This window comes from Micromys minutus, assembly GCF_963924665.1.
Source record: "Micromys minutus genome assembly, chromosome: 6".
NCBI lineage: Eukaryota > Metazoa > Chordata > Mammalia > Rodentia > Muridae > Micromys > Micromys minutus.
The window spans coordinates 62285438-62296587 of record NC_137975.1 but is presented as its reverse complement, the minus strand read 5'-3'; the positions used below and the strand labels follow the sequence as shown (position 1 = coordinate 62296587).

At 43.3% G+C, this 11150-nt stretch overlaps 2 pseudogenes across 2 annotated transcripts; both read right to left on the bottom strand.

Moving 5' to 3' along the window:
• Positions 1-6855: 6855 nt before the first annotated feature.
• LOC308422023 (14-3-3 protein zeta/delta-like) lies at positions 6856-11146 on the bottom strand (annotated as a pseudogene). Its single transcript has 3 exons — positions 10783-11146; positions 8809-8904; positions 6856-7200 (listed from the first exon to the last, which is right to left on the bottom strand). The product of its transcript is annotated as a 14-3-3 protein zeta/delta-like (transcript).
• On the bottom strand, positions 10105-10646 carry LOC308421394 (chromobox protein homolog 3-like; annotated as a pseudogene). Its single transcript has one exon. The product of its transcript is annotated as a chromobox protein homolog 3-like (transcript).
• Positions 11147-11150: the final 4 nt, after the last annotated feature.

Sequence of the window (11150 nt, the reverse complement as noted above, 5' to 3'; positions counted from 1 at the left end):
TTGTGCCCAGGTTGTAGGTGTCTGATAGGTAACAACAGGTCTTGCAGTACACAGCTCTATCCTGTTCTGGCCTGGCCCCCTCCTGTAGCTGGAAAACTGTACCAGGCTGAACGGAGATCTGTGGCTTAAGAACCACAGACCCAGGCATCACCTTCAGCCCTTGAAAGGAGACACAAGCAAAGGACTCTCTGTTAGTAACTTTGACATAGGCAGGATTTAACCTCAACTACTCTGATCTACACCATAGTTCTCCACCCAATTCCTCCCTTCCTAATGTACTTCCTGTTTCCCCCAACCCAACTCCCCATGCCCCCCTCACTGCCCATAGCTGTATCCACTGCTGTCTGCTTCAGGCAGACACTGAATCCATATAAAGGGGCCCAGTGGGAAAGGTCCTTCTAGGATCACAGCAATTAGGGTTCCTGTCTGTCTTAGTCAGGGTTTCTACTTCTGCACAAACATCATGACCAAGAAGCAAGTTGGGGGAGGAAAGGGTTTATTCAGTTTATACTTCCATATCGCTGTTCATCACCAAAGGAAGTCAGGACTGGAACCCAAGTATGTCAGGAAGCAGGAGCTGATGCAGAGGCCATGGAGGGATGTTGCTTACTGGCTTGCTTCCCCTGGCTTACTCAGCTTGCTTTCTTATAGAACCCAGGTCTACCAGTCCAGGGATGGTACCACCTGCAATGGGCTGGGCCCTTCCCCCTTGATTACTAGTTGAGAAAATGCCTTACAGCTGGATCTCATGGAGGCATTTCCTCAACTGAGGCTCCTTTCTCTGTGATAACTCCAGCTTGTGTCAAGGTGACACTAAACCAGCAAGCAGTACACTGTCCTATAAATGGGTGCAGCCAGCATATCTGTGGCATAGATCAAATACACAAGGAAAAGTTGGTGGCCTTGCCTACTAGGTTTCCTGGCTATTCCATTTTCCATGTCTTGTTGTCTCTTACCTGGGTATTGTGTCTCCTTTCTTTGGGGTGGAGAGGCAACAGAATAAACTGTTAAATAGGTTAGTAATCCGCCTTCTTTGCTTCTTTTTGGAGGCTCTGGGCTCCTTCCAGGGCTGGTCCTTGCTAAATGGATGTGATGACTCCTCTTGGGTTATGCCCTTGTCATCTTCATATTCAGTGTTCCTATTCTGGGCAGAGACCACAGAGTATAGAGTATCATGTATTCTCTCCCCAAACCGTGGGTCAATCTCATTCACATCGTTGGATGCACTGATGCTATTGGTAACCTTGGCATCATCTTGAGGTTCTGGGATCTGTTTGCAGTTGGTGTCTTCAAGGAACAATACATCACGGAGGGACGTGTAACTGATCCCCATGGTGCTGTCAGTCTTCTTAGTCTCTGCCTCCACACCAGCATCCTGTGAGGCCGAGTTAGAATTGGGAGTGGTGTTCTCCAGGTAGGACAGGTCACCCTCAGAGGAGTCACCAAATTAGACAGTACTCTCCCGCTCCTCAGAATTTTTGTTGCCATTAGAGGCCTCCACAGCATAGCACTGTTGGGCAGAATTCCATGGCCATCTGATCTCCAGATGCTTGAGTAAATCTGGAGAGCAGGACTTAGAGGGACCCTTGATGTCCCTTTTTTCAATTACTCCTTGCCCCTTGTTGGTCTCAGATGCCACGGATTTGGGCAAGGCAGGTTCACTCTCTCTCTTCCATAGGGTGGTAGCAAGGTTGGCAGGGTCTGCAGGACTCTTGGTAGAATAAATCTTTGGGACACACCCTATTTCTCCAATGATGTTCCCAACACGGTTTCTCCTGTTGAACATACTGTTTTTTGTCAGGGCATCATTAAACCTACTTGTTGCTATGAGTCCCAGGGTTTCTTCAGCCATGTTGCCTAAGCAACACATAGCATCCACAATGGTAGATATGGACAGCCTGGAACCAGTTTGTCTGGATGCTGGTGGTAAATCTGCATCGCAGAGATCCAAGTATTGGATTTCCTCCTCCATGCCTACCACTTTAACAGGTGGGGAATGGGATCACCACGAGAAGCTATAAGTTAGAAAAACAAAAATAAAAACAAAACTAGGTGTAGGGGACAAGCTTTCAGTTTCTACATCATGAAAATCATAGCTACCTCAAACTTCCTAATGATGCATCCTGGGTCAGATTTTTTTTCCTAAGCTCATTCCTGTCTATAAAGTCAGTGTTACCCTGACTGTAACAGCAGCAACACACACACACACACACACACACACACACACACACACACACACACACACGTGGAAAGCAAGAGAGAGAGAGAGAGAGAGAGAGAGAGAGAACAAGTCAATGTTCTTGATGAATATCCACATGTACTGTGATTATGAGGTCCCTTGGTAGCTCACACAAAGTTCTACAACACATGACAAAGTTGATGCTTCATGTTCACAGTGAGGCTCACATTTCAGCAGGGAATCCTAAGATAATTTCACATGGGAACTCATAGGCAACATTCAGGAAAGGTTGTCCAAGGCCCATGCTCGGTCACAAGAATGAAGCTTTGACGTTTCATGAAGTAGAAATAGACGTAGGGATTGTTGTAACATGCCAGTTCCAGAGACATAATTAGCCTAACTAGAGCCATGGGTCAGTTACTGGAACCTTAATTGAAATGAGAATTTTTTGGCACATGCCAGGAGCAGCTGTAATACAGTAGAGCACGTGAAAATGATCACTGTTTATTGTATACTTCTATGAAAAAATTTCAATAAAAAATTTCAATCACTTCTCACAAAGAGTTGTGTGTGTGTGTGTGTGTGTGTGAGAGAGAGAGAGAGAGAGAGAGAGAGAGACTTCACAGCAAGAAATGGACCAGTAACAGCAGGGAATAGCCCAAAGTTGCTTCTCTATTGAGCTCCAGGGACTGCTTAACTTTTGTCCTGGCTGTGAATGAATCCTCAACAAGATGTAGCTGAAGGGATGAAGGGTATTTTCTCCATCCAGTCTCTCAGAGGACAGTGAGGGACGACAGCTGGAGAAACTGGTGACTTGGGAAAATGGGTCTGAAGTAGTTAGTTATGTGCTTTCGGCAGGTCCCTATGGCATCTAGTCACCCAATTTCTCCTGCTGCTTTCCATGGTCCTGGGGTTTTATGACTTCCACCAAACAGCATTCCCTACTAGAGAGCAAGCATGAGACACATTCAGACGTGAGAAGGTGTGAGACCACTCACATCAAACCTTGAAGGGGACATACTGACTTTAATAACAATAAGCCCCATAGTAACGAGGAGGACTGACTCAGGAACTCTGTGCTGATCCGGGTACGTCTGGGTAGGACAAAGGTATTAGTTATAGAATGAATCTATGGTCTGATCCAATTGTAGAATTAAAGGGCAAAGAGAACCCAACAATCCTGAGTATTCAGAATCAGGCCACGTAATCCTTCCAATCCCAGGCAACCTTGGAAAGCTCTGCTCCATCTCCCCAAGAATGCCTTCTGCTCAGTTCCCTCCTGCCTCTGATTTTCCCTGTCAACAAACCTCTTATGTGAGATTTTTGTGTGGTGTGACTTTGTCGTCTTCCTTGGCTCCTGATTGCCAGGATACCTCTCTGAACAGGGCTCATTTACCCTGCAACATTTACACCAATGGCCTTCTGTTAGGACCCTAATACTCTGCAATAAATCTGACTCCCACAGACATTGTCTCTACCTGTGTGGTATTCCATTCCTTTATCTTAAGCTCGTATAGATGGCCATCTAAAGATGGCAGCCCTCCCCGACACCACATTGCACACAACGCTGTAATGATGAGCATTCGAGCTGATCAAAGCTTGCAGGAGATAATAACACAGGCAGATGTGATGAAAGAGCTCTTGGTGATGAAAGAGCTTATTTTTCTCTTACAAGTTGTCCATACTAATAAAGCTTTTTTTTTAAAGGTTGTAATTAAGTATTTGTGGGTACATATACATACACATATGTATATATGTAACAATAATATAGGAAAAGAGGCTATTAATTTGAGGGGATAGGAGAGAAACTGGGAGGGGCTGTAGGGAGGAAAGGGGGATGTGATACAGTTCTATTTTAATTAAAATATATTCTTTTTTTTCCCCTTGAACTTCATACAGTCTGTGAGTTGTTTCTGGGGTGTTCAGGGCTTTCTGGGGTTAGCATCCCATTATCAGTGACTGCATATTATGTCTGTTCTTTTGTGACTGGGTTATCTCACTCAAGATGGTATTCTCTAGATGTATCCATTTTCTTAAGAATTTTGTTAAGTCATTGTTTCTGAACTAATAAAACTTTTTAAACTGGAAAAAAAATTTTAAATGTCAAAGAATCAGGCTTAAGGATAGAAGTGTTAGTAAATAAAATAAAATAAAAAAGAAGAAAAGAAATTAAGTAAAAGTGCAAATTAAAGCAAGAACCAATTAAGAGATATAAATCAAAACCAACAAACCAGGAACCGAACTCACTGTTTGGGAGTCAGAGCAGATCAACAGAGTCTGTTTTTAGGAGGTCAATAATATCCAAGCTTCCGTGAACCAGCGACTCTGCAGCCAACCAAGCAACCGGTGCCTCCTGTGGGCGGAGTCTGCAACTCTTCACAGTGGCTTCTGTGAGGTTAAACACAACGAACCAATCACAGCTTTTCACAACCAAAGATGAATGAATAATAACACACATCTTCATTTTGTGTCTCCAAGCACAGAATTACTTTTCTCATTGCCATGAGAAAATAATCCCTGACAAGCAGCAACATACGGTACATAGATTTTACTGTGCTCCAGGCTCTCTGAGCACAGGAACACCAAGGCTGGGGTCTCAGGAAGATGGGTCTGAAGCAGTTGCTTCCACACTTTTGCATGTGGCCCCATACGGAGATCTCTGGTCAGGAAGGGGAAATGGCTTCTGCCACCCCTGCTGCTGGGTGTGGCCAGGTGTGTGGGTTCAGGTGAGGAGGAGAGAGACTCTAGCAGGGGGGAGGGGAAACTCTTCTCCTCCCTCTGCCTCTGGTGCTGCCCTGTGTTCATTTCCACTGCTGTGGTGGGATAGTGGGCTGGGCCAAGCCAGCAGGGTACTGGCTAGGTGGCAGGGGTGGTGGTGGTGGTGGTGGTGGTGGTGGTGGTGCAAGAGAGCTTCTGGTGGTGATTTTGGGAGAACAGATCTCTTCCCAAGTGGCGGTGTTACAGCTCTTGTTACAGAAGCTCCCAGATGATGGAATAATTCCTGCACACCTTTAATTTTGGACAGGCTTCATATATACAGTTTTGGGATGGTTCAGAGTCTGACAACAGGTGCTTTCTATTGGCTTGGACTGAGGACTTGGGAATACTTTATCTATCTGGAGGTGTAGTCCTGCTTATGTCTTGAGCCTACGCCATGTATGGTCAGATCCTCACCTGCAAAGGAGGGTCTTGGGGCATGATGGTTATGTCCTGAGCCTATGTCACAGCCTCACCTATAGAGGGTGTGACTTGGGGTGTTATCTACACCACTGTATAGGGGGTTGTGGGGCCTGTAGCTGTGTGGGGGGAGGCTGATCTCCCAGGAGATTAGGAAGCTTCTGCTGTCCCTTAGGGTCCTGGGGCATCTACTTATCTCAAGAATCAGGGTACCTTTCACTGCCAATTGCCCCACAGCTGGGTACCATTCCATGGGGTTTCCCAAGTTCCCAAACAGCCCACCCGGTTAGGGACAGAATTTAGAGAGGTGAGATGGTGTGAAACCTCTCACACTCAGGCCTTGAGGAGGACATTTGGGCTTTAGTCAGCAGCAGTAACAAGAATGGACCCAGTGAGCTTTGGGCCAACCTCAGGTAGAGATTATTCGTTATTGATTGATTATTGACTAGTTTCTTCAAGGTCCTTTTCACTCAGGCCCTCAAATTCCCTAATGGCTCTAACTACTGCAGACCTCTACCCTCATGATACACAATTCCTATTCCTTACACTCATGTTTGTGGGCACTGAAGAATGACAGCTCTCTGACAGTGCGATGCCGTGAGGAAATGGGCTGTCCCTCAAGATTCCTCAGAGCAAATCATCTCATGAGTGGCATGGTATTGGCAGAAGACTCTTAACATGATAGGGGGACTTTTTTTTTACCACAGGGAAAGACTGAGGGAAATAACAAAGCAGGCAGGTAAGACCCAAGCTCATGGCAAAACCAAGTTCCTTAGTTTTTACAGCTAATATAGACTAACAAAAGTTTTAAGGTAACAAAATAAGCCAATCTACAACATGTAAAAGGATACATACTAATGGAAAAATAGATACATAGTAATGGAAAAATGGTTGATAATTAAAATAAACTGAAGCATGTGTACAAACTAAATTTAAAGCAAGGAACAGTAAGTCAAAATCCACCGGGAAACAAACTTACCTTCAGTCAGTGGTGGCTATCACAGCTTCTCAGTTCTAAAGTTTGAAATAAAACAATAAACTCTCAGGACCAACGCCTTGAGACCAAGGGCTCTGCAGCCAACCAACCCTGTAGTTACACTACAGGGTAAGGAGATCAAGGCCCAGCAGAACCTTATATGGGTGGACTAACATCCTTTCTCACAATGGCTCCTTGTGAGGTCAGGGAGCCACGGACCAATCACAACTAGCCAAAACCCACCATCATTTTTGAGTTCTTTTCTCCTGGCTCCTCTCAAATCAACGCCAAGGGCCAACTAAGAGACAGAGGTCATTTTGACTCAGGCATTTAGAGATTCAGTACAGCGTGGTGGTGGGCTCTTCTGGTGACGCTGGCGGCAAGGTGTGAGGCACCTGCTTTTATTGCATTGACAGTCTTCCGGGTCCCTACGATTCCCTTTCTTCCAGCTTAACCACACATTCAAGGCTCCCCACTCCTCTATGCAGGCCAGGACGAGTTCAAATCATACCAAAGATATTTTTCACTTAATAATAACGTGCAGGCCAACGACACTGCATTGGTGGAGCACAGGGATACCCTTCATCTCCTCTGTAGCAGCCCCAGCCCCACTGAGATCCACTGGTTCTTCAATGGTGATGCTCTGCCCAGTTTGCTCTCCGCTTGGGCCTGTTCCCTGATGGCAGGATGCTGACCCAGCATGGCGTCCACAGGGAGGAGGCAGGCGCCTACCAATGTGAGGTGTGGAACCCTGTTGCAGCGAGTTGCTGTAGCCATGATGATTGTTCCTGTACCGACTAAGCCAGTGGAGGGGCCAGGACGTGACTCTGATGTCCAGGGCTACTCCCAAGGACCTGGTACCATGGACCTGCCTCAGAAAGCAAGAACACTGACTGTTCTTCCAGAGGTCCTAAGTTCAAATCCCAGCAACCACATGGTGACTCATGAACATCTGTAATGAGATCTGATGCCCTCTTCTGGTGTGTCTACACACACACACACACACACACACACACACACACACACACACACAATCTTCTTAAAAATCCTTTAAATGTTACTTTTGAGGTCTACTGTTTCATAAAACATTAAAAATTTGTTTATGTGAAATAAAATTCTTTGGAATCATAAGAGTTTCATTAAGCTGTAACTTTTAATGTGATATACATAGATTTTGGTATTTTCTTACAAAGCAGGTTGCAAAGGAGATAATATTAACATATAACATTTTATGAAAATTAAAAGGCTAAGCATATTTTAAAAATCTGTAGTGTGGCTCTTGATAGATTAGTATCAATGGCTAAGAGCACTTGATTCTTTTGCAGACAGAGGACTCATGTTCACAGTGTGTATGTCATGCTTTACTTCCAGGAGACATGATACCCTCTTCTGGCTTCCAAGAACATCTACATGCATGTGGTATATAAGCAAGCATATAACATGCATGTAAACATAAATATTTTAAAAATCCTTATTAGATTAGACTGATTGCTATAGAATAATTTAAAAGAAATTATTATTGTTATTATTGTTGATTTTGTATGATTTGGTGTTTTGCCTGCTTTTATGTCTGTGCACCACATGTGCACAGTACCCTCAGAGGCCAGCGAACCCTTGGACCTTCTGGAACTGGAGTCACAGATGGCTGTGAGCCACCATGTGAGGACTTGCTGGGAATTGAGCCCATGTTCTCTGGAAGAACACCAAGTCCTCTTAATCCCTGAGCCATCTCTCTAGTCCTTCAGAGATGTTCTTCATATACAAGTGATTGATCAAGGCTTCATTAAGGAGTTTTATTAGTGAGGATTCTCATAGAACTGAGAATGGAAGTATAACAAAAAAGATACTCACTCTGCTGGCTTACAGGCTGTGGTCCCGATAGGTCACACAGGAGAGGTTGAGAAGCCAGTGGTTGTTCAGTCTGTTGAACTGGGTGTCTTAGCAATCCAACCTAGTGCAACCTGCCCAGAGGAGACATTGGAATCCAGAGGAAATTGTTTGTAGTCTGATGAAGGAATGCCTTAGCAACAGGATGGTGCTTGCCTGTGAGAGAGGCCAAGTAGGCCAAACACAAAGATTCCCTTTTCCATGTTCTTTAGTGTAGGCTGCCATGAGGAGGTGTGGCCAGGTTCAGGGTGCCTTCCTGATTCATGTGAGTCTCTGTGTCTCTGAAAGTCAAAAGTCTTCAACATACTTTCCAATGTACAAATTTGACAAGGTATTGCTAATCACTTTAAAGATATCAGATAAGCCACTTTAATTTTAACTCTGATAAGACTTTTTTTTTCCATTCATAAAACTTTCATTCCACTTACATGAACTTTAATACATGTGTTCTTAACAATTATGCTTGGATTGTTCATGAAAATTTCATAAGACATTAAAACAAAGCTAGCCGTCATCTCGAGTTATTCCCCTGTTAACTATTTTTACAGCACATGCATGTTAGGCAAGTATCAAAAGGAAAAAAAATCACAAAAGCAAAACCAAACCAAAACAAAAAAATTAAAAAAAAAAAAAGTTTCTTGTCATCACCGGCAGCAACCTCAGCCAGGTAATGGCAGTAGTCACCTTCATTTTCTTTCTTTTTTTTTTTTTAAAGGAATATAAAACTATTTATTGACCACTGTTCACCATTATTTACAATAAAGTAAATATACAGTTGGATGACATTCTGAAACTACAAAGTTACTTTTCTGGCTCATTAAACCAGATCCCAAATACTGAAAAGATTGATCCTACTAGTAAAGAATGAGTCAGGGTAAAGAAAAGCATGCAGGTCATTAATTGATATTAGCAAATTTTGTTCACTCAGTCAGCAGGTCTTAAATTGCCAACATCAGCTCCAACCATGATTCTATTTCCACATTAAACAGATTCCATGAATCATAACCTTTTAGTACAGATTTTAACTTTCTGCAAAGGAATGTTGGCTCATCAGAGGAACCTTCACAAGACTGGCTGACGGGGTCCTGCCTCTAGACCAGCTGGCCTCTTAAATCAGAGCTCTAGAGTGCTGGGATTAAAGGTGTGCACCACCACACTCGGCCCAAGTCTTGTTACTGAATCACACTACTACTTTGTCTAATTCCATTTTCTGAAGGGGGGAGTTGATATGGACAACATTCTGTAAATAAACTACTGTGTTTACTTGATAATACATCAATTCTCAGGTGGTTGCTTTTAAACTCTCCAATAAATTAGACTCTGCTTAATCTGAAAGGTTATGGTTTAGGAAAATGTTCACAATGATGGAATCTCATCAACTTGTGTTTTCTTCAGTTGTTTTGAGTATTAAAAACAAGACAAAACAAACAAGTTATGTGTTCTATGTATACACCGCATAAGAACAAAAACCCCAGAATGGTCCTTCTGTGTCCCAGTTAAAAATAAGTTCTGACCTTAGTAATGACTGTAAAATCTCCCCAGCATTTAAGAAAAGCTATTCTTCAAAGCTGAGGAAATACAACATGGTATCAAATATTCTATTGTTAAAGGAAGCCACTACAGAAAGCTCTTACTTACTCAAATGAATCAGTGCCTTTTGATGCCGAACAAAACCCAAAAAATATCCCAACTACTGTCAATACTTTTAAAACCAGCATATCAAACTTGATTTTCATTAGAATGCTATTTTTCCATACTAGTAATTCAAAACCCAAGATCCAGATTTTATATATATATATATATATATATATATATATATATATATATATATATATATATATATATATATATATATATATATATATATATATATAAATGCAAACAATTACTGTGCTTCATCTTCAGGACAAGAATGCCAAGTCAGCCTCTCCTCATAGAAGGTAATGACAATCTGAGCACACATCATATTCGCCTCTTTTGCCAGAACCAAGTCAGCGTCATCTGAGTCTTTCCACTTCATGAGAAACATTAACTCTCCACGGCTGTCTGCGGCACCGATTATTCGTTCAGGATCCAGAACCCTGGCCAAGCCCCTGGTTTGTCAGCAGCATCTCTGTTCTTCTTCGATTTGCTAACATCAGACTCACTGTCAGATAAAGATTTCCTTTTTGTACCATCTTTTTCTTTTTGAGAATTAAGAAATGCTTCAATTAATTCTGGACAATCTAAATTTTCTTCTGGTTCCCAAGTATTATCAGCATCTGTGAACCCCTTCCACTTCAGGAAATACTCCACCTTCCAATTCACTACACGACGGTCCAGTACTTTTTCTACCACAAATTCTTCAGGCTCTGCCTCTTCAACTTTTTTACTCTTTCCATTCTGTTTCTTTCCCATTTTTTGCAATGTAGTTTTATTGGAGGCCATTTTTTTAATTGGAGTCTCCATTTAATCGGAGACTTGAAGAGTTCACGCTCAGGGCCGCGGATCCTGCAGAGTCTCCCGCCTGCGCGCTTCAGCTCCGCCACATCCGAGAGGAGGGGGCGCGGGCAGCTCCTGTCACCTTCATTTTCAAATAGAAGACTTTGCTTTCCGGTTGCGAAGCACTGGGGATCAAGAACTTTTCCAAAAGAGACAGGACATCATTGCAGATGTTCCTCAGCTCAGTCTCGATCTTCTCTCTGTACTCTCGAGCCATCTGCTGCTTTTTCTCAGCACCTCTGTCTTCTGCTCAATACTTGAGATGACCCTCCAAGATGACCTACAGGCTCCTACAACGTTTTGTAAGCAACAGAGAGAAGGTTCCTCTCCTCGTTAGACAGCTCGGCTCCCTGCTCAGTGACAGACTTCATGCAGGCTGCCATGTCATCGTACTGCTCTGCCTGCTCAGCCAGCTTGGCCTTCTGCACCAGCTCATTTTTATCCATAACT